This window comes from Narcine bancroftii, chromosome 4, assembly GCF_036971445.1.
Source record: "Narcine bancroftii isolate sNarBan1 chromosome 4, sNarBan1.hap1, whole genome shotgun sequence".
NCBI classification, from domain to species: domain Eukaryota; kingdom Metazoa; phylum Chordata; class Chondrichthyes; order Torpediniformes; family Narcinidae; genus Narcine; species Narcine bancroftii.
The window spans coordinates 169,750,096-169,768,285 of record NC_091472.1 but is presented as its reverse complement, the minus strand read 5'-3'; the positions used below and the strand labels follow the sequence as shown (position 1 = coordinate 169,768,285).

General features: G+C 43.7%; 1 long non-coding RNA gene and 1 other non-coding gene across 9 annotated transcripts in view; one reads left to right on the top strand and one right to left on the bottom strand.

The window, feature by feature from the left end:
* The window catches only part of LOC138761205 (uncharacterized), a 65,752-nt gene that overhangs the window by 38,085 nt on the left and 9,477 nt on the right, over positions 1–18,190 (bottom strand). Inside the window, exon 4 of one of the 8 annotated variants that reach the window (XR_011356187.1) lies at positions 8,468–8,801. The exons of the other annotated variants lie outside the window; for them this stretch is intronic. This is a non-coding gene — a long non-coding RNA (uncharacterized lncRNA). Of the gene's footprint in view, positions 1–8,467; positions 8,802–18,190 lie in introns of those variants that run through there. 8 annotated transcript variants of the gene reach the window in all.
* On the top strand, positions 8,525–8,629 carry LOC138762561 (U6 spliceosomal RNA). Its single transcript, XR_011356963.1, has one exon. It is a non-coding gene; the product is annotated as a U6 spliceosomal RNA (small nuclear RNA).

The following is an 18,190-nucleotide window of genomic DNA, read 5'->3' as shown; positions in this document are numbered from 1 at the left end:
AATAAGGTACGCCACCAGGTTCCTCCAAACCATTTGTCCATCCAATTTAATTTTGCAAAAGGATGCCAGGTTTGAACCGGTACATGGGACAAAGTACGAATATTATCAGCGATTTTTCGAATGGCTTGGCCATTATCATCAATCTGTAAGCAGCAGTTAGTCAAATTAAGTTTTCCACATACACCTCCTTCCGTGGCTAGGAGATAGTCTAGGGCCAGACGGTTCTGATATATAGCAGAGCGCATTTGACCTTGCTGGGATGCAAGTAATTGCAGGGCTAGAGCTGTTTGATTTGTAACAATTTCAAGGACTGCTTGCAAGCGAATAATGCGATTTAACATATAAATAGGAGTACGATAACCCCAGGATCCATCTTGAGCCCATGTAGCGGGACCATAATATTGAATTATGCGTTCTGGAGGCCAATCATCTCCCCATTGTCCAAAATGTACCGTGCTAGAGCGGGGCTGACGGTGTAATGTATCAAAAACCTTCACTCCTAATTTATGACCGTGATCGTGGGGTAGGAGGAAAAATTCTGGGCGGATTATTCCTAGGAAACAAGTTCCACTCCACTGTAAGGGGAGACGAGTATAAGCTTTATTACCACATACCCAGAATAATCCATTTGGGGATACTCCATACCCCCTTTCCCAAACTCTTTTAAGAACGGGGTTTGATTGGTATGGTCCTGTGATGGTGGAACTGGTACAATTCCAAAACTGAATACTGCTATTAGACAGGGGTAGGCAATTAGTTTTAAAAACAGTGGATAAGAACCAAGTCAGGGGTTTAGGAAACCAAGTGAAAATACCAGGCGAAATGCGAATCCATACAGCCTTGCAGGGACTTTTTCCTACTGGGTATTTGCCGGTTCGTGAGAGACAATAAAAACCAGAGGGGACGTTAGAGAGAGACCAAGTTTCTCTTGATCTCGTTCGGTTAGTTGTCCATATTCGGGAAATCATGGTCAATGAATTGAGGGACTCCCCCCACCAAGGCCATTGCTCTGACAATTTTGGAAAGGAAAGCCACTGGGTGTCGCTGACCGCCTTTTTCCTGTGTTAAAACTCCCACAGCTGTTCCTTGGTTATGAGTGACAAATAGCTGGAAGGGCTGTTTTAAAGAGGGCAGAGTGAGTACCGGGGCTCGCGTCAGGCGATGCTTCAAGTCCTCAAACCATCCCTCCTCCTCCTGGGTCCATTTCAATGGATATTCATTTTCATTTGTCAGCTTTTCATACATAAACTTCACCAACGCTGAGTAGTCCTCTATCCATAACCTACAGTAACCTAAGAGTCCCAGGAATTGTCTTATTTCCTTCTTATTACGGGGTAACGGCATTCTAGTGATTCCCGCAATCCGTTCAGGGGTAATCCGTTTCTGTCCTTTACTTATCTGGTGTCCCAGATATACCAAGTTCTCTTAACTACAGAGGCTGCAGCACGAACAAGAGAGAAGGGGTGGACGCACGCATCCAGATTTAAGGGACCTGTAGAGGCGCCTCAGGACCCTGATACGAACTCAGATTGGACTTGTGTTCCTGGAGAAAAACCTCTTACCTTGCGATTTCGCAGAAAGACTTGATTCACAATGTTATTGTTATGTTCTTTGATTTTTCTTAGTTTGCCTATGTCTTTATCAGGTGTGAAATGTAAGAAATGCAGAGACACAGTGGTCCTGTTTCAGGACCACATTTGGGGAAGAAAGGAGGGTAATTTTATTTCCCATACCTCAGTTCCTGAGAAATGCTGGGCAGAAAATACCACCCAACATCCATATACACGTCCAGAAGGCATCCTTCAAGTCGATTACACTAAACCACTCATGGTCTGGGGGAATCCGACTCATAATAGTATAGGGATTAGGCACCACTGGGTGGCGGGTCTGAACAATAGCATTCAAACTTCTTAAATCCTGAACTAGGCGATAGGATCCATCTGACTTTTTCACTGGGAGTATAGGGGTGTTATAAGGTGACATGCATTCTTCTAATAGTCCGTCTCGTATTAGAGTCTCAATTACCGGCTGTAGCCCTTTTCTCCCTTCCAAAGAAATAGGATACTGATGTTTCCTTACCGGCTGATGACCTGGTATTAATGTGACATGTAAAGGTGGGATGTCCAGACCTCCTCGATTTTCCTCCTTATACCAGACTCTCTCGTCAATCTGCCGTTCATCCTCTTCCTTTAAAGCACAGAGGTGGACTCGCACTTCTCCGTCCACAGGGAGAGCACCCAAACCTAGGAGAGCCTGTAAGTCCCTTCCTAGGAGGTTAAATCCAGCCGACGGTAACAACAAGAGGTCTTGTACCCCTTCTCTTTCTTCCAGTTTCACTGTTACTTGGGGAATTATTGATACCATTCTGGGAGCCCCTTCTATCCCAGAAATTGTCAAATTACTTTTTACAGGTTCAGTTCCGATCGGCACAGTTATTACACTACTTCGTTCCGCTCCTGTGTCCACCATAAACACCACCTCTTCTCCCTTGGGACCAATTTTTAGTTTTACCAGGGGTTCCATCTTATACTTGGTCCCTAACATTTGGAACCCCTGACTCCCCTAATCTTCTTCCATAAGTTCGAGGGCACGCAATTCCCTCTTGTATCGGGGGCATTCCCTCTTAAAGTGTCCTTCCTCATTGCAGTAATAGCACTTAACGAACCTCCGGGGTCTTCCCTCTCTTGGATATCTTGGATTGTTTAGAGGAAGGTTTTGTTTTCTTTCCCCTCTGGATTCGGCATTCATCTGTCGGATAGTCTGTACCATAACCTTTGTCGCCCTCTTTTGATCTTCTTCTTCTCTCTGCACATATACTTTTTGCGCCTTTTTTAACAGGTCGCTTAGGGGTTTTTCGCTCCAATCCTCCTCCTTTTCTAGTTTCTTTCTAATGTCCTGCCATGATTTGGAAACAAATTCAATTCGAATAAGCTGTTCACCCATTGGTGTACTAGGGTCCACGCCCACATACTGTTGGACATTCTTTCTCACCCTCTCCAAAAAATCAGTAGGGGACTCGTCTTTCCCCTGGTGGTTCCCAAATGCCTTGGTGAAATTGTGACCCTTTGGCACAGCCTCCCGTATCCCTTTAATTGTCCACTCCCTATATTGTCTCATACTTGCCAATCCCTCGGGTGTTCGTTTGTCCCACCTGGGTTCATTTAAGGGATATTTTTGTTCATGGGGTCTGGGGTCCCCAGGTTGTTCATATTCCCACATGAGGAGGGCAGCCCGTCGAATCATCTGCCTCTCCTGGGGTGAGAATAATGTTCCCATTATTGCCTGCATCTCTTCCCACGTATATGTGTTTGGTCCCAGGAATTGGTCGAGCTGTTCAGCCAGTCCTATAGGATCTTCCAATAACTTTTTCATTTCTTTCTTAAATCCCCGCACCTCTGTACTAGTTAGGGGAACATTCACATATCCCGTTCCCCCTCCCGGTCCTCCCATAGGAACTTCCCTCAGGGGATTTAGGCTTATTGAAAACTTTGATGGTCCTGGACCAGTCTGGGATCTTGTCCAGGGTCGGTTTACCGGTGGAAGTTTAGGGTCCGACTCCCTTAATTCATCCTTTTTTTCCCGGCCCCTTTTGGGGCATTCAGATTCATCACCTTTCCCCTCCGGTAACGAGCTTTCCTCGGGCGCAGTAGGCACCGGGGGAATATAAGGAGGGGGAAGGTTGTCCAGAGGTTCCCACTTCTTTTCTCCCGCTACCCTCAATTTAAAACATTTTGTTAAGGATCCTGGCCAGGGAACCCAACAAAAAGCATACGCTGACTCTTCTTGATTCACCTTTGGTCTCGAATTTACATATATGTTTAATGCTTGTCTAACCCAATCCTCATCAGATCCAAATTTCGGCCACCAGACTGAGGAACCTTTAATAGGTTGTTTCGACCAAAGGAGACAATATTGGATCATCTTTTTCTTGTTTTTGTCTCGATATCTTTTACTATCCCAATTTTCAAACATTCTCCCCAAAGGGCTGTCAAGGGGAACTCCCAGGAATTGTCCTGAATTTTCAGACGAGCCCTTAGATTTTGATCCTCCCATTTTCCCACCTAGATCTGTTTATCGTTGCTGAAGACCCTCTCGTTCTGGACCCTACTCCCTTCTTCTCAGATGCCTCGTCGGAGGTACTGTCCCTCCTTCGGTTACCGCTGAGGTTTCCCTGGGGTTGACCCCTCTCTTCTCGGCACTTCGTCTGAGGTGCTGTCCCTCCTTCGGTTACCGCCGAGGTTTCCCTGGGGTCTATCCTAGAGTCCCACGACAGGGTCCTCACGCCACGACAAAAGCTCTATACCTGATCTATTACGTTAGGTTTTTTTATCCAAACAGGTGTATCCCGTTACACCTGTTACCCAATCCCCACACCACAATCGTAAGTCGTCACTTACCGGTGTCTTCCCGGGGATTGAACCGTCACCCTTCTCCTCTCCGTCTTGTCGTGTCACCTTGTCCGGATACCACTCGCTCAAGCCGCCCGAAGCAACGATCAAGGGACTAGGAGCCGCTGAACTCAGCGGGGTGCACCACCTCCGATGTCCCTCTTCTCGCCTCCCCTCATGGCCGGAGTGTAGATCCCGGACGAGCCCCCATTTGTCAGAAATAAAACTTCTCACACATGAGTCTCTTTAAAACTGATGACACGACAAGCTTTATTTACAAGTCTGCAGAGTTGGACTCAACTGGCTTCTCACCAGTTAAGCCCCGATACATACAGTGCATTGATTTTCATACCCTTATTGTTTGCCCTTCCCCTTCTTATTAATACTGTTTTAATTGGTTAGTATTGCAAAAGCATTCTAAGTATAACTGCATTTTTAATTATCACGTTCGTTACGTACGCTGCGAACTCTACATACACTAAATTCTGTTTCTCACCCTTCTTATCAATCTTTTGTCTCCTGCATGTCTCTCACTATGACCATGAAAAGATATGTTTAAAAAAACATATCCAGCTGAACCTTTTGTCCTTGGCTGCTAGTAAGCTCCCTGTCCGTTCTGGCTTCCCTTTTTATGATTAATCATCACATTTTAACTTAAGCCATTTTAACCTAAATTTTCTATATATAACAGTGACTTCCAAAAACTTAAATTCGCTCACCTTCTCCACCTCTGATTTCCCCCAATGGTTTGTTCACCCATAGCTTTCCCTTTCGGAAATCAACAATCAGCCCTGGTTTTGGTAACATTGAGTGCAAGGTTGTTGGTGTACCATTCAGCCAAGATTTCAACCTCCCTCATGTATGCTGACTCATCATCCCTTTTATACAACTCTCTACTGTGGTATTGCCAGCTAATTTGTAGATGATGGTGTTGTCATACCGAACCACACAGTCGTAGGTGTAAAGCGAGTAGAGCAGGGGGCTAAAAACGCAGCCCAGTAGTGCTCTGGTACTGATGAAGATTGTGGAGGCGATGTTCTTCCCAATCCTCACTGATTGCCGTTTGGAGCTGAGGAAATCAAGGATTCATTTTCACAATGGGGTGTTGAGTCCCAGGTCTTGAAGTTTGCTGATTAATTTTGAGTGGATTATCATGTTAAATGCTGAACTGTAGTTGATAAAGAGCATCTTCGAATGCATCTTAGCAGCATTCCTGCTTTTGTTTGATATTCTAGCATCTAGACCAGGGGTCTCAAGCTTGCGGCCCGCGGGCCAACTGCGGCCCTCGGGATGATAGTTTGTGGCCCCGCCTTAATATGAAAGTTTAATGTTAGTGCGGCCCGCGAGTTTGATATGATTGGCATTTTTCAGTGTTGTGTGCGGAGCTGAACGAACCTACCAATCACGGTGGGGTATATTGCTCTCGGGGGCGGGGCATCGGCTGGGCTTATTGCGAATATAAGCATATTTGTGTGCATTTTCTATTTGTCATTATATGCACGCGGCACATGCGCAATTTCCGTGGCCGCTCCCGCTTCACGCGCTTCGGCGTCCAGTCTGAACCCGGAAGTTGTTGCTCAGCGGGACAGAAAAAGAAGCGGAAAAGACGCATCGGCTAAACACTGAAACTTCAACACAACAGTGGCACCAAGTGGAATTATATATATTATACAGCCCCAAACGTGTCTTTTTCAAATGGCTCATGGAATTAGCTTTTCTTGTTGATATTACACATGAGCTTAATGTACTGAACAAGAAGTTACAAGGCCAGGGGAAACTTGTCAGTGCTGCCTATGACAACGTGAGAGCATTCTCTGCGAAACTTATGTTATGGAAAGCCCAGCTTTCTCAGACAAACCTTTGCCATTTCCCAGCATGCAAGGCACTCATAGATTCAGGCACACCATTCAGTGGTAAGAAGTATGTGGATGTCATTTTGAAGCTACAGGAGGAATTTGATCACAGATTTGCAGACTTCAAGATGCACAGAGCCACATTTCAAATTTTTGCGGACCCCTTCTCCTTTGATGTGCAAGATGCCCCTCCTGTGCTTCAAATGGAGCTCATTGAACTGCAGTGCAACTCTGAACTCAAAACCAAGTTCAGGGAGGTGAGTGGAAAAGCAGACAAGCTTGGGCAATTTTTGAGAGAATTGCCCCCCAGCTTCCCTGAGCTTTCCCGAATGTTCAAGCGGACCATGTGTCTTTTTGGGAGCACATACTTGTGCGAAAAGCTCTTCTCTACCTTGACCTACGGCTCCTAGAACGCTTCCACCAGCGTTGTCTCCGCTCCATCCTCAACATCCATTGGAGCGCTTACATCCCTAACGTCGAAGTACTCGAGATGGCAGAGGTTGACAGCATCGAGTCCACGCTGCTGAAGATCCAGCTGCGCTGGATGGGTCACATCTCCAGAATGGAGGACCATCGCCTTCCCAAGATCGTGTTATATGGCGAGCTCTCCACTGGCCACCGTGACAGAGGTGCACCAAAGAAAAGGTACAAGGACTGCCTAAAGAAATCTCTTGGTGCCTGCCACATTGACCACCGCCAGTGGGCTGATATCGCCTCAAACCGTGCATCTTGGCGCCTCACAGTTTGGCGGGCAGCAACCTCCTTTGAAGAAGACCGCAGAGCCCACCTCACTGACAAAAGGCAAAGGAGGAAAAACCCAACACCCAACCCCAACCAACCAATTTTCCCCTGCAACCGCTGCAACCGTGTCTGCCTGTCCCGCATCGGACTTGTCAGCCACAAACGAGTCTGCAGCTGACGTGGACTTTTTACCCCCTCCATAAATCTTCGTCCGCGAAGCCAAGCCAAAGAAGAACCTTGAACTTCAATAAGTCCAAGTACAGGTCCAGACTTACTTACGAGCATCTTCAAGCCCTACTGAGGGTCTCAACTGCCTCCTCCCTTAAGCCAAATGTGGCTGGGCTATGCGAGAGGAAGCGCTGCCAGATCTCCAGCAGTAAGAAGTAGGCAGAAGAAGACATGTTCATAACAGTTTATGTTCAATGTTCCATTCATGTTCAGAAAGTTAAAGGTTAAAGAACTGTTAATACAGACATTTGAATCTGAATAATAATAATTACATTTCTCCAGTCAGCGACTATATGTGGTTTCTTCAGTCATCTATATCTGCTGTATTATTATTATTTTCATTTTATTTATTTATTACTGATTGATTTTATTTTTTTCTTATGAATTGTTAATTTATTTATTTTTTCATCTTATTTTGTGTTTAAAAAATAAAAATAAAGACATTTGATAACCTTGGAATGTTTTTGTAAGAGCTTTTCTTGTGGAAAACCTGATGCGGCCCAGCCTCACCCAGACTCTACCTCCAGCGGCCCCCGGGTAAATTGAGTTTGAGACCCCTGATCTAGACCATCACCGGCAGATTATGGGGATGTGCTCTACTTCACACCATCACACCAAGAAGAGTGGAGAGGTCATCAAAGAGGCAGAGAACAAGGGCAATGCCCAGAGTCTTAAATGGAAATAGATGATCAGCTCCATTACTTTGTTTTGAAATGTATCAATAATGTTAAAGGAAGACAAACTATCAACCAGCTTACAGACACTAGCAAGTACTGGAAGACACCTGTTTAGGGTGAGTGGAGGAAGGTACATTCAAAAGGCTCTTGGGTACATTGATATAAGAAAAATAGAGAGTTTTGGGTGTGAGGTAGGGAAGAGTTAGATTGTTGTGGAGTAGGTTTACATAAGTCGGCACAAAACTGTGAGGTGAAGGCCCTGTACTGTCCTGTAATGTTCCATGTTCTTGTGTTAAAGTATCTTGATCACCCACCCATCATTAAAACAGTGTGAATATGGATTGGCGAACATTATTGCTTTGGTAACCAATTACCTGAAGCTACCATCCTGCAAGGATACAACCTCTGATGCCCCACCCAGTAGGTAAACACCATAAATCCTTTCCAGCAGAGCAAAATGAACCCTGCAACTTAGGGTGAATTAAAAAAAAATGCAATTCATGCAAAATATTTCGGAATAACCAACTGCGTAGTTTTAAGATAAAACAACTTGCTTTGAAGAGACAACAATTTATCATTACTTTAAAGTACAAGAGATGGGCTTTCAACAAATAACACTCTGAAATGAGTTGCCATCATGCTCGCTTCAGCAGCTCTTTGACTAAATTTGGAACTCTTCAGAGAATACACATGGCCCCTGTGCAAGGATGACATGCAGTTTCGTGAAGTGTTCCATATTTTGCACGGTTCATCTACTTTTATCTTCCACAAATGTTTGGCTAAAATGGAGACCAACCAACAATAATATTTTTGCTTTCACATTGTGCCTTTCATGTGGTTAAAACATCTCTGAAGTCTTTCATGACAGCATGGGCAAAGCATTTTGTCTTCCAGAATAATGCGGGCAGATTACCCTAAAAAAAAATTAGAATGATAACATAGTAGGCCTGTCTGTATAATATTAGCAACACATTCAGACAAGAAGCTTAATCTGAAGTTAACTACTTCAGTTTAATCCTTTGAGCCATACTTTGCAATCTTTCGGCGCATGCCCAGACTAGCATATTTCTCTCTTTCTCAGTTCTGACGATGGAGCTGCAATTGAAGCCTTAACTGTTCATCTTTCCATAGATGAGGGGAATTGATAGGGTAAGTGTGATGTTTCTTTTATTATAATAAAGAAAATTGGGTTCTTTTAAAGCAACTACACTTCATTAGCTGAAAGAACTCACTCAGGATTGGGTAGAGGCATCCACCTTGAATCCAACCGAAGCTGCAACAAACTAGTCTCCAACTCCCTGTAGTGGTCAGGAGGATCACTAGCACTCTTATTACACCTCCTTTCCTTGAGATGTTTAATCTAACAACATGACACATTAACGCAGTACAGAATTCATTTCAATTTTAAAGTTCAACACACATGTAAACACAGCATCAGCAGCACCAACTTTTTAAGTGTGGAGTTTTTTTTCTTTTAGAGATTCAGCCTGTCAGGTGCTTTTATTACATGTGTGGATCTTCTTAAACCAAGTGCTTGTTTCAGCTCTGCGGGTCCACTACTGTCTAGCAGTGGTGGTGTTTCCTCTGTTGCTGTGCAGGCTGAAATTTCTGCATTTGTCTGTTCCTGCAGGCTCTTTCATTGCGTTGTCAGCAGGCTCTTTCGATTCCTCTTTAGTATTTGACTATCCTCTGTTCTGACAGTGTAGGATATTGGATTTATTTCCTCTAAAACAGCAGCCTTTTTGTCCCAAGTGTTGGAATCTGGGTCTCACTTGGAATTTTTACACAGAAACTTTTGAATTATTCTCAAAATACAATTAGCATACTTTCCTCTGGTGAGTCCCGATGTGGTTGTTTACAGAGGGACACTTTTACACAGCCTTCCTGTGTTGCGGAGTTTATCAGAGGGGGAAATGTTGTATTCGTTAGGCCTGTTTCTTACGGAGTTCCTGAGGTCCATTTACACTGCAGCCGCTCTATAAAAATGTATAGGGGTATGAGTGGAAAAATTATGGGATGGAATTTACATTAAAAAAAAATTTCATCCCTTGAAAAATTAACATGGAAATTTGATCAGGGAGGACTAAGATTACTGAATTTTAAGCTATTATAAAGCAGCTCAATTAAGATTTTTGCCCTCCTGCTATCAAGTGGGTGAGAAAACAGCTTGGGTTCAGATTGAAATGAATAAAATTGGAGAAACTATCCCAGAACAAATTTTGTTTAAATTGAACAGTGAATTGTTTAAAGGAAAAATGGAAATACCAATTTTAAAACATATGTTGAAAATATGGAATGGGATTCAAATGGAGAGAGGGATTAAAAATGATCAATTATCTAAAATGTTGTTAAAACAAAATAAACTTATTCCTTTCACTTTGAATAACTCTTTATTTGATAATTGATATAGTAAAGGTATACAGAGGATAAGATTTGATTTTTTGGGATCTTTTTAACTTTTGAGCAATTAGAAGATAAATATAATATACAAAATAGTACAATTTTTGCATATTATCAATTAAATTCATATTTTAAAAAAATTAGGAACAGATTTGAGACTCCTGGAACAGTCATTTTGAAGGTATAATGACAGATGCACTTATTATTCTTTCTTTGGCTTGGCTTCGCGGACGAAGATTTATGGAGGGGGTAAAAAGTCACGTCAGCTGCAGGCTCGTTTGTGGCTGACAAGTCCGATGCGGGACAGGCAGACACGATTGCAGCGGTTGCAAGGGAAAATTGGTTGGTTGGGGTTGGGTGTTGGGTTTTTCCTCCTTTGCCTTTTGTCAGTGAGGTGGGCTCTGCGGTCTTCTTCAAAGGAGGTTGCTGCCCGCCAAACTGTGAGGCGCCAAGATGCACGGTTTGAGGCGTTATCAGCCCACTGGCGGTGGTCAATGTGGCAGGCACCAAGAGATTTCTTTAGGCAGTCCTTGTACCTTTTCTTTGGTGCACCTCTGTCACGGTGGCCAGTGGAGAGCTCGCCATATAACACGATCTTGGGAAGGCGATGGTCCTCCATTCTGGAGACGTGACCCATCCAGCGCAGCTGGATCTTCAGCAGCGTGGACTCGATGCTGTCGACCTCTGCCATCTCGAGTACTTCGACGTTAGGGGTGTAAGTGCTCCAATGGATGTTGAGGATGGAGTGGAGACAACGCTGGTGGAAGCGTTCTAGGAGCCGTAGGTGGTGCCGGTAGAGGACCCATGATTCGGAGCCGAACAGGAGTGTGGGTATGACAACGGCTCTGTATACGCTTATCTTTGTGAGGTTTTTCAGTTGGTTGTTTTTCCAGACTCTTTTGTGTAGTCTTCCAAAGGCGCTATTTGCCTTGGCGAGTCTGTTGTCTATCTCATTGTCGATCCTTGCATCTGATGAAATGGTGCAGCCGAGACCGTTTTAAGTTTTGTGTGCCCGATGGAGATGTGGGGGGGCTGGTAGTCATGGTGAGGAGCTGGCTGATGGAGGACCTCAGTTTTCTTCAGGCTGACTTCCAGGCCAAACATTTTGGCAGTTTCCGCAAAGCAGGACGTCAAGCGCTGAAGAGCTGGCTCTGAATGGGCAACTAAAGCGGCATCATCTGCAAAGTGTGCCATCGGGCACACAAAACTCAAAACGGTCAACCAGTTTACCTATCTCGGCTGCACCATTTCATCAGATGCAAGGATCGACAATGAGATAGACAACAGACTCGCCAAGGCAAATAGCGCCTTTGGAAGACTACACAAAAGAGTCTGGAAAAACAACCAACTGAAAAACCTCACAAAGATAAGCGTATACAGAGCCGTTGTCATACCCACACTCCTGTTCGGCTCCGAATCATGGGTCCTCTACCGGCACCACCTACGGCTCCTAGAACGCTTCCACCAGCGTTGTCTCCGCTCCATCCTCAACATCCATTTTCACCCCTAACGTCGAAGTACTCGAGATGGCAGAGGTCGACAGCATCGAGTCCACGCTGCTGAAGATCCAGCTGCGCTGGATGGGTCACGTCTCCAGAATGGAGGACCATCGCCTTCCCAAGATCGTGTTATATGGCGAGCTCTCCACTGGCCACCGTGACAGAGGTGCACCAAAGAAAAGGTACAAGGACTGCCTAAAGAAATCTCTTGGTGCCTGCCACATTGACCACCGCCAGTGGGCTGATAACGCCTCAAACCGTGCATCTTGGCGCCTCACAGTTTGGCGGGCAGCAACCTCCTTTGAAGAAGACCGCAGAGCCCACCTCACTGACAAAAGGCAAAGGAGGAAAAACCCAACACCCAACCCCAACCAACCAATTTTCCCTTGCAACCGCTGCAATCGTGTCTGCCTGTCCCGCATCGGACTTGTCAGCCACAAACGAGCCTGCAGCTGACGTGGACTTTTTACCCCCTCCATAAATCTTCGTCCACGAAGCCAAGCCAAAGAAAAAAAAAATATGAAAGTGGAATGATTTGAGTGTATTGTCAGGACGAATTATGAAGATACAAAAAGATTCAAGAATATTTTTACATGGGAATATATAAAAAAAGATATAAAACTGAAATTTGATAAATATCAATAATTTTTTAAAACTATAGCGGTAGCAATTGCAACTAAATGTATATTGGTAACATGGAAAATGGAGAGTTTGGTAGAAATAGACAGATGACATATTGAAATGCAAAATTACATACCTATAGAAAAAAATACATATAGTTTAAGGAATCGAATTTAAAACTTTTATAAAATTTGGGAACCATATATGGATTTTATGAATAAAATTCCATCCACATCTTCCTCCTTACCAACCCCTCTCAGTTAGTAAAAAAAAATATGTCGAAGTAGGTGTTCTTTTTATTTTCTTTGCGGGGGGGTTGGGCGGAAAAAATATTTTTTTTGTATGACTTATAATTACTGTATTATTGACGCAAATGATAAATAAATTTTTCAAAAATAAAAATTCCACCAGTGGCAGTGTAAAAAGTGCCTGCTGTGTCGTGTTGTGCCAGTAGCCCTAAGCTTCTTGCTGAATTGTCATTGTTTGGATTTTTTTTGTCTACATTGCAGATGCTTTTGTTTCCAATCAACATCTCTGTTCTTGTTTGGCTCTGCAGAGTGGGGAAGTGTGGTGTGTAGTCTACATTCCCATCAGAAGCTCAATGGGTTACATGCCATGTTCAAATGGTGCTAAGAGCAATTTCTTCACTTCTGTTTAGATTCCCTTTGGAAAAACATTCCTTTGCATAGTGATTCTGTCCTTGCACTTATTACAAACTTTTCCATAGGCTGGGCATTGTTTTGGTGCATGTTGAATGCTCCATCGTTTGCAATTGATTGTCTCTTCATTTTTTTTGTCGTTTCCTTTTTTTGGTGGCTGTGTCTGGACACACACTGTGGCTACAGCTATGCCTTTGTTTTCACTGGGTCTTGCACACTCACCGACCTTGAGAAGTGGATGTAGAATTTTTTTTTAATTGATAGGTCAGTGGATGTGAGTACAGGGTCACGGGCGGTATGATTATTCCTTGCCAAAAGAAGCTTGTCTCTTTCCCATTATAATAAAGGATCTTCAACTGAAAGTGTTCACTCTCTTTCCATAAATTCAACCAAACCTGCTTAATAATTCCAACATCTGCTTTTTTTAAAATCTGTTTAGGTATCTGATTGATCAGTTAAGTTCTGAATGCCTCACACTAAAAAAAAACCAGACAAGTTGGATGAGCAAAATTGACACCAGGTACCACTTTGACCAGATAAAGAAGTAGTAATGGAACAAACTGCTTGAGGAGGTGGTACTAAAAGTACACAGAAATGCTGGAGGAACACGGCTTGTCTCGCAGCATCCATAGGAGGTAAAGAAATTTTACTGACATTTGGGCCTGAGCCTTTTCTCAAGGTAGAAGTAAAGAACAGGAAGGAATCTGAATAAAGACTGAAGAATGGCAGGTGAGGAGTCCAGACCAACAAAAGGTGTTAACTGCAGACAAGAGGAGAGGTGAGAATTGATTTTGGCTCTGTGAAAGGAAACAGAGAAAAGGGAAGAAAGAGATGAAGATTGGGGGGGGGGGGTTTAATGGAAACTGGAGAAGTCTATGTTAATGCCATTTGGTTGGAGGGTGCTCAGACATGAGGTGGTGTTCCCCCAATTTGCAGGTGATCTCAATCGGAGAGTGCGTGAGATATCTCAATAAGGGAATGTAACGGGAAATTGCAATGGGTGGCCACTGTAAAATCCCCGCTATTGCAGCGGACAGAGCTGAGGGGCTCAACAAAGCAATCTCCCAGTCTGCGCCCTGCCTCTCTAATGTTGAGGAGACCACAATGGGAGCAGTAGATAAAGTAGGAGGAGGCAGTACAGGCAGGTACTGTTGCAATGTTTAAGAAAGATTTGGATGATACAGGGACCGAATAAATTTGGAGAGATATGGGCCAAATGCAGGCAGATGGGGCCTTTTGGTTGGTGTGGGATACTGTGTTTCCATACTGTGTTTCTATGACTCTCAGCTATGAAGTTGTGTGATTTTTTTTATCAGGAGAGATGAAGTTCTGAGATAACTTAATATTACCAGACTAACCCAACAGGGGGAAGCAAATTCCAAGGTAACACAACAGTATCACAGTTTATTGGCACCTGCACTGAGAGAGAGTAAAAATCTTAGATATGCTATCCAAATGTTGCAAAAACATCCCCACACACCAGTGCCCTTTTGGATCCAAGCATTCTCATGGTAAAGGCAAAATGACGAGATTAATTGTGACAGCAATCAAACTGGTCAAATCTAATTCATTCCAGGAACTGCTCCATCCCCCAGCAAGTGGATGGGAATCCAACGCAAACTGTCAGTTCACACCATTGGTCACAGAGGTGTCTGTAGCCGCAGTTACCATCCTACCCACCCTCTGCCGCCACACTTGCTCCTCTCCACCTCCCGATGACCACCCCAGCCTTCCTGTGGTTGCTGTAACCACTGTCACGGCTGCTCGATTCCCTCTCCTGCACCGCTGTGTGCAGCCAAGCATCATAGAGGACTTCCATCACCCTGGTCGCACTCTTTTCTCACTGCTACCTTCAGGTAGAAGTTACAGAAGCCTGAAGACCAGCACCTCAAGGTTCAAGAACAGTTTGTTTCCATCAGCTATTAGGCTGTTGATCCCCTCTTTGAATGGTAAACTCATCAGGGACTGATCTGACACCACGAAAGGACTGTCTGCACTATTGCCATGTCATTTTTATTACACTAGGATTACTGTAAAACAATTTATATATTTATTATATTTTTGATTCAGTTAAGTATTCAGTATATAATTATTTTTAGTTGTTTTGTTAGTTTCTATTGCCAAGTACTTGTCTGGCTGCAGCAAGTAAGAATTCCACTGCATATGTACATTGTACAATGTATAATACAGTAACCTCATTTCCATCACAATGAATAATGCTGTGGACTTACTAAAAGGTCTGCATCCCTTACCTACATTCCCACTGAAGGGAGGTGTCCATGATTTCTCCACAAAATGAAGCCGGTTCACTGGGATACAGAAACACCTTGTTCTCAGTTGTGAACCTGGACTTCCATTCTCCAATTTACCAAATACTCCACATTGTCTTTGCTGAATCATATCTGGATGACAGTTAGCTCTGCATAATTGAGGATAAAGAGTGTGGGCTGTCACACCTCAGGAACTATTGGATGTGGTCGTGATGGTGGGGGTTGAGGGTTGGAATGATTGTCGCACCTCTTACTGCAGGGAGACAACTTTGTGTAATCACCAATGTTAAGGAGGTAGTTTTCCTGTGGTAGATCTGACTTACTGCAGCACCTTGCTCTGGCTGATCAATGTGTCCTTCTTGCCCATGTGGAGCGAGAAGCTGGTGATCTTCCAGCAGCTCCCACTGTTGCTGACGTTATCCAGGCTGGTCGTACTGGCTGGTGACTTCAACTGCATCATTGATGCGGCTGGACCATCTGGTGGTGACGACAGCAGACTGAACAGCTCCTCCAGATTCTTGCTGGAGACAGTAAGGAATGAACAGCTGTGCGACTCCTTCAGCAACCCTGCACGTGAAGCACAGTTGCAACCCACCTGATCAAGATCGGACAGCTCAACCCAGTCTCAGATAGAATTGTTCTTTGTGTTGAAGGCCATCATGGTCAGAATCACTGACGTTTTGCCAGTGTTCTTCCTGACCACTATCTCCTTCGCACCTCCAGAAGGCAAGCAGGGGAACATGGAAGCTGAATGTGAAGTTTGCTGACCCCAGAGAACATAGAGGAACTAAAGAAGAATTACTTTTGTTTGAGAACCCTGAAACCCTTCTTCGACTCCTCAGTGACCTAGTGAGAAGCGACCAAGGAGAACATCAAGTGGTTCTTTATCCTCAAAGGCATTCTGACAGCAAGGAATTGAGTAAAACAGGAAAGTCTGCAGATGCTGTGATTGTAGTAAAAGCACACAGAAAAGCTGGAGGAACTTGATCGGCCTCACAGTGTCCATTCAAGGTAAAGATATAGTACTGATGTTTCGAACCTGAACCCTTCAAGGTATTAGCAAAAAATAGGAAGGTGTCTGAATGTATGTGATGTCATGTATTTATTCAGACAATAATTCTGAACTTTAAGGTAGTGATGTGGCAAAGAGTAAAGTAGTTGGCCAGTCTGGGCTGCCCAGGAGTGTCTGATCAAAAAGATGAATCCTTCACAGTATAGTTGGAAAGAATGGAAAAATTCATTATTACACTGAAGCACTCACACAGAATATGAGCAAAATAGTGCAAAAGGAAACTGGGCATGAGATCTATTGTGTGTGGTAACCTTGCAAAGATGAGAGAGAGAGAGATAGAAATATGTGTCCACTTGTGTCTATTTTGCAATTACGAACAATTAACTATGCTCTACTTCCATGTGCTAACCCATAGCCCTTCATTAATAACTAAAAATCTGTTGGAATGTCTTGACTCTGAATTACCACAGCTCATTTCCAAAGATTCACTGCCCTCTGGGGGAAAAATTGATCTTCATCTTGGACTTGAATGGTTGACCCCTTATTCTGAGATTATGACACTTTTTTTAGACACTAGGATGAAGTGTCCATTGGCTCAGCTTGTCCCTATTCCCCTTCAAGTCTCTTTGTATCCTTCTCGCATTGACACCAAACTCTAATATATTACCCTTGGCCTCTTCTTCCAAATTATTGAACAACATTTGTGAATATGGGGGAACCATTCCTTTCCTGAGCCCATAAATGGCAACCTTTCAACCCAAATATGGCCCATTTATTCCAACTTTGTTTCATGTCTGTTAACCAATCCTCAATCGATGTTCTTCTCATTGCTTGTGCTCTAATTTTGTTATCAACTATTTAAAGGTCTTCTGAAAGTTCAATTCCATCACATCCACTGGTTCATCCTAACCTACTCTCTTATTGCAACCTCCAACTTTGACTCTACCCCAGTGGTTCTCAACCTTTTTCTTTCCACCCACATACCACTTTAAGTATATCCTATGCCATAGGTGCTCTGTGATTAGTAGGGGGTTACTTGAAGTGGTGTATGAGTGGAAAAAAAAAGGTTGAAAACCACTGTTGTAATTGTACCTAATTGACTCGTTATGTGCACGGTTACATCACTCCAAAGTAAATGGGCCCATGACAATTTTTCTCAACCAAAATGTTGCAGTAACAATTGGGTCTAGGGCAGTGATTCTCAACCTTCCCTTCCCTGAAGCAATCCCTTACTGATCACAGAGCACCTATGGCATAGAGATTCCTTCAGGTGGGATGTGAGTGGAAAGAAATGTTTGAAAACCATTGGTGTAACGGTTAGCACCATGCCATTACAGCACCAGCAAAACAGGTTTGAATCTGCCACTGTCTACAAGGAGGTTGTACATTCTCGGTGTGACTGCATGGGTTCCCTCTGAGTGCTCTGGTTTCTTCCCACATTCCAAAAACGTATGAGGTTAGTCAGTTAATTGGTCACGTGGATATATTTGGGCGGCGCGGGCTCATGGCCTGGAAGAGTCTATCACCGTGTTGAATGTAAAATAGTCGCAGAATGCAGCCCAGCACAATTTTAACATCACTGCAGAACATACAAAAATCCACCCTAATCACAATGGCTGGTATTGTACCAGAGCAGATTCCTTTAGTGCAGGGGTGTCAAACTCAAATTCACGGAGGGCCAAAATTAAAAACTTGGACTAAGTCGAGGGCCGAACTAAATATTTATTGAAAATTTTCAACAACATCTGCATGTTTTCTCTTCTTTCAACATATGTAATGTTAAACTTTTTCTTATTAAAATAAATGTTTAATAATAGTTTTGGATAAACTCTTTCCAGAAGC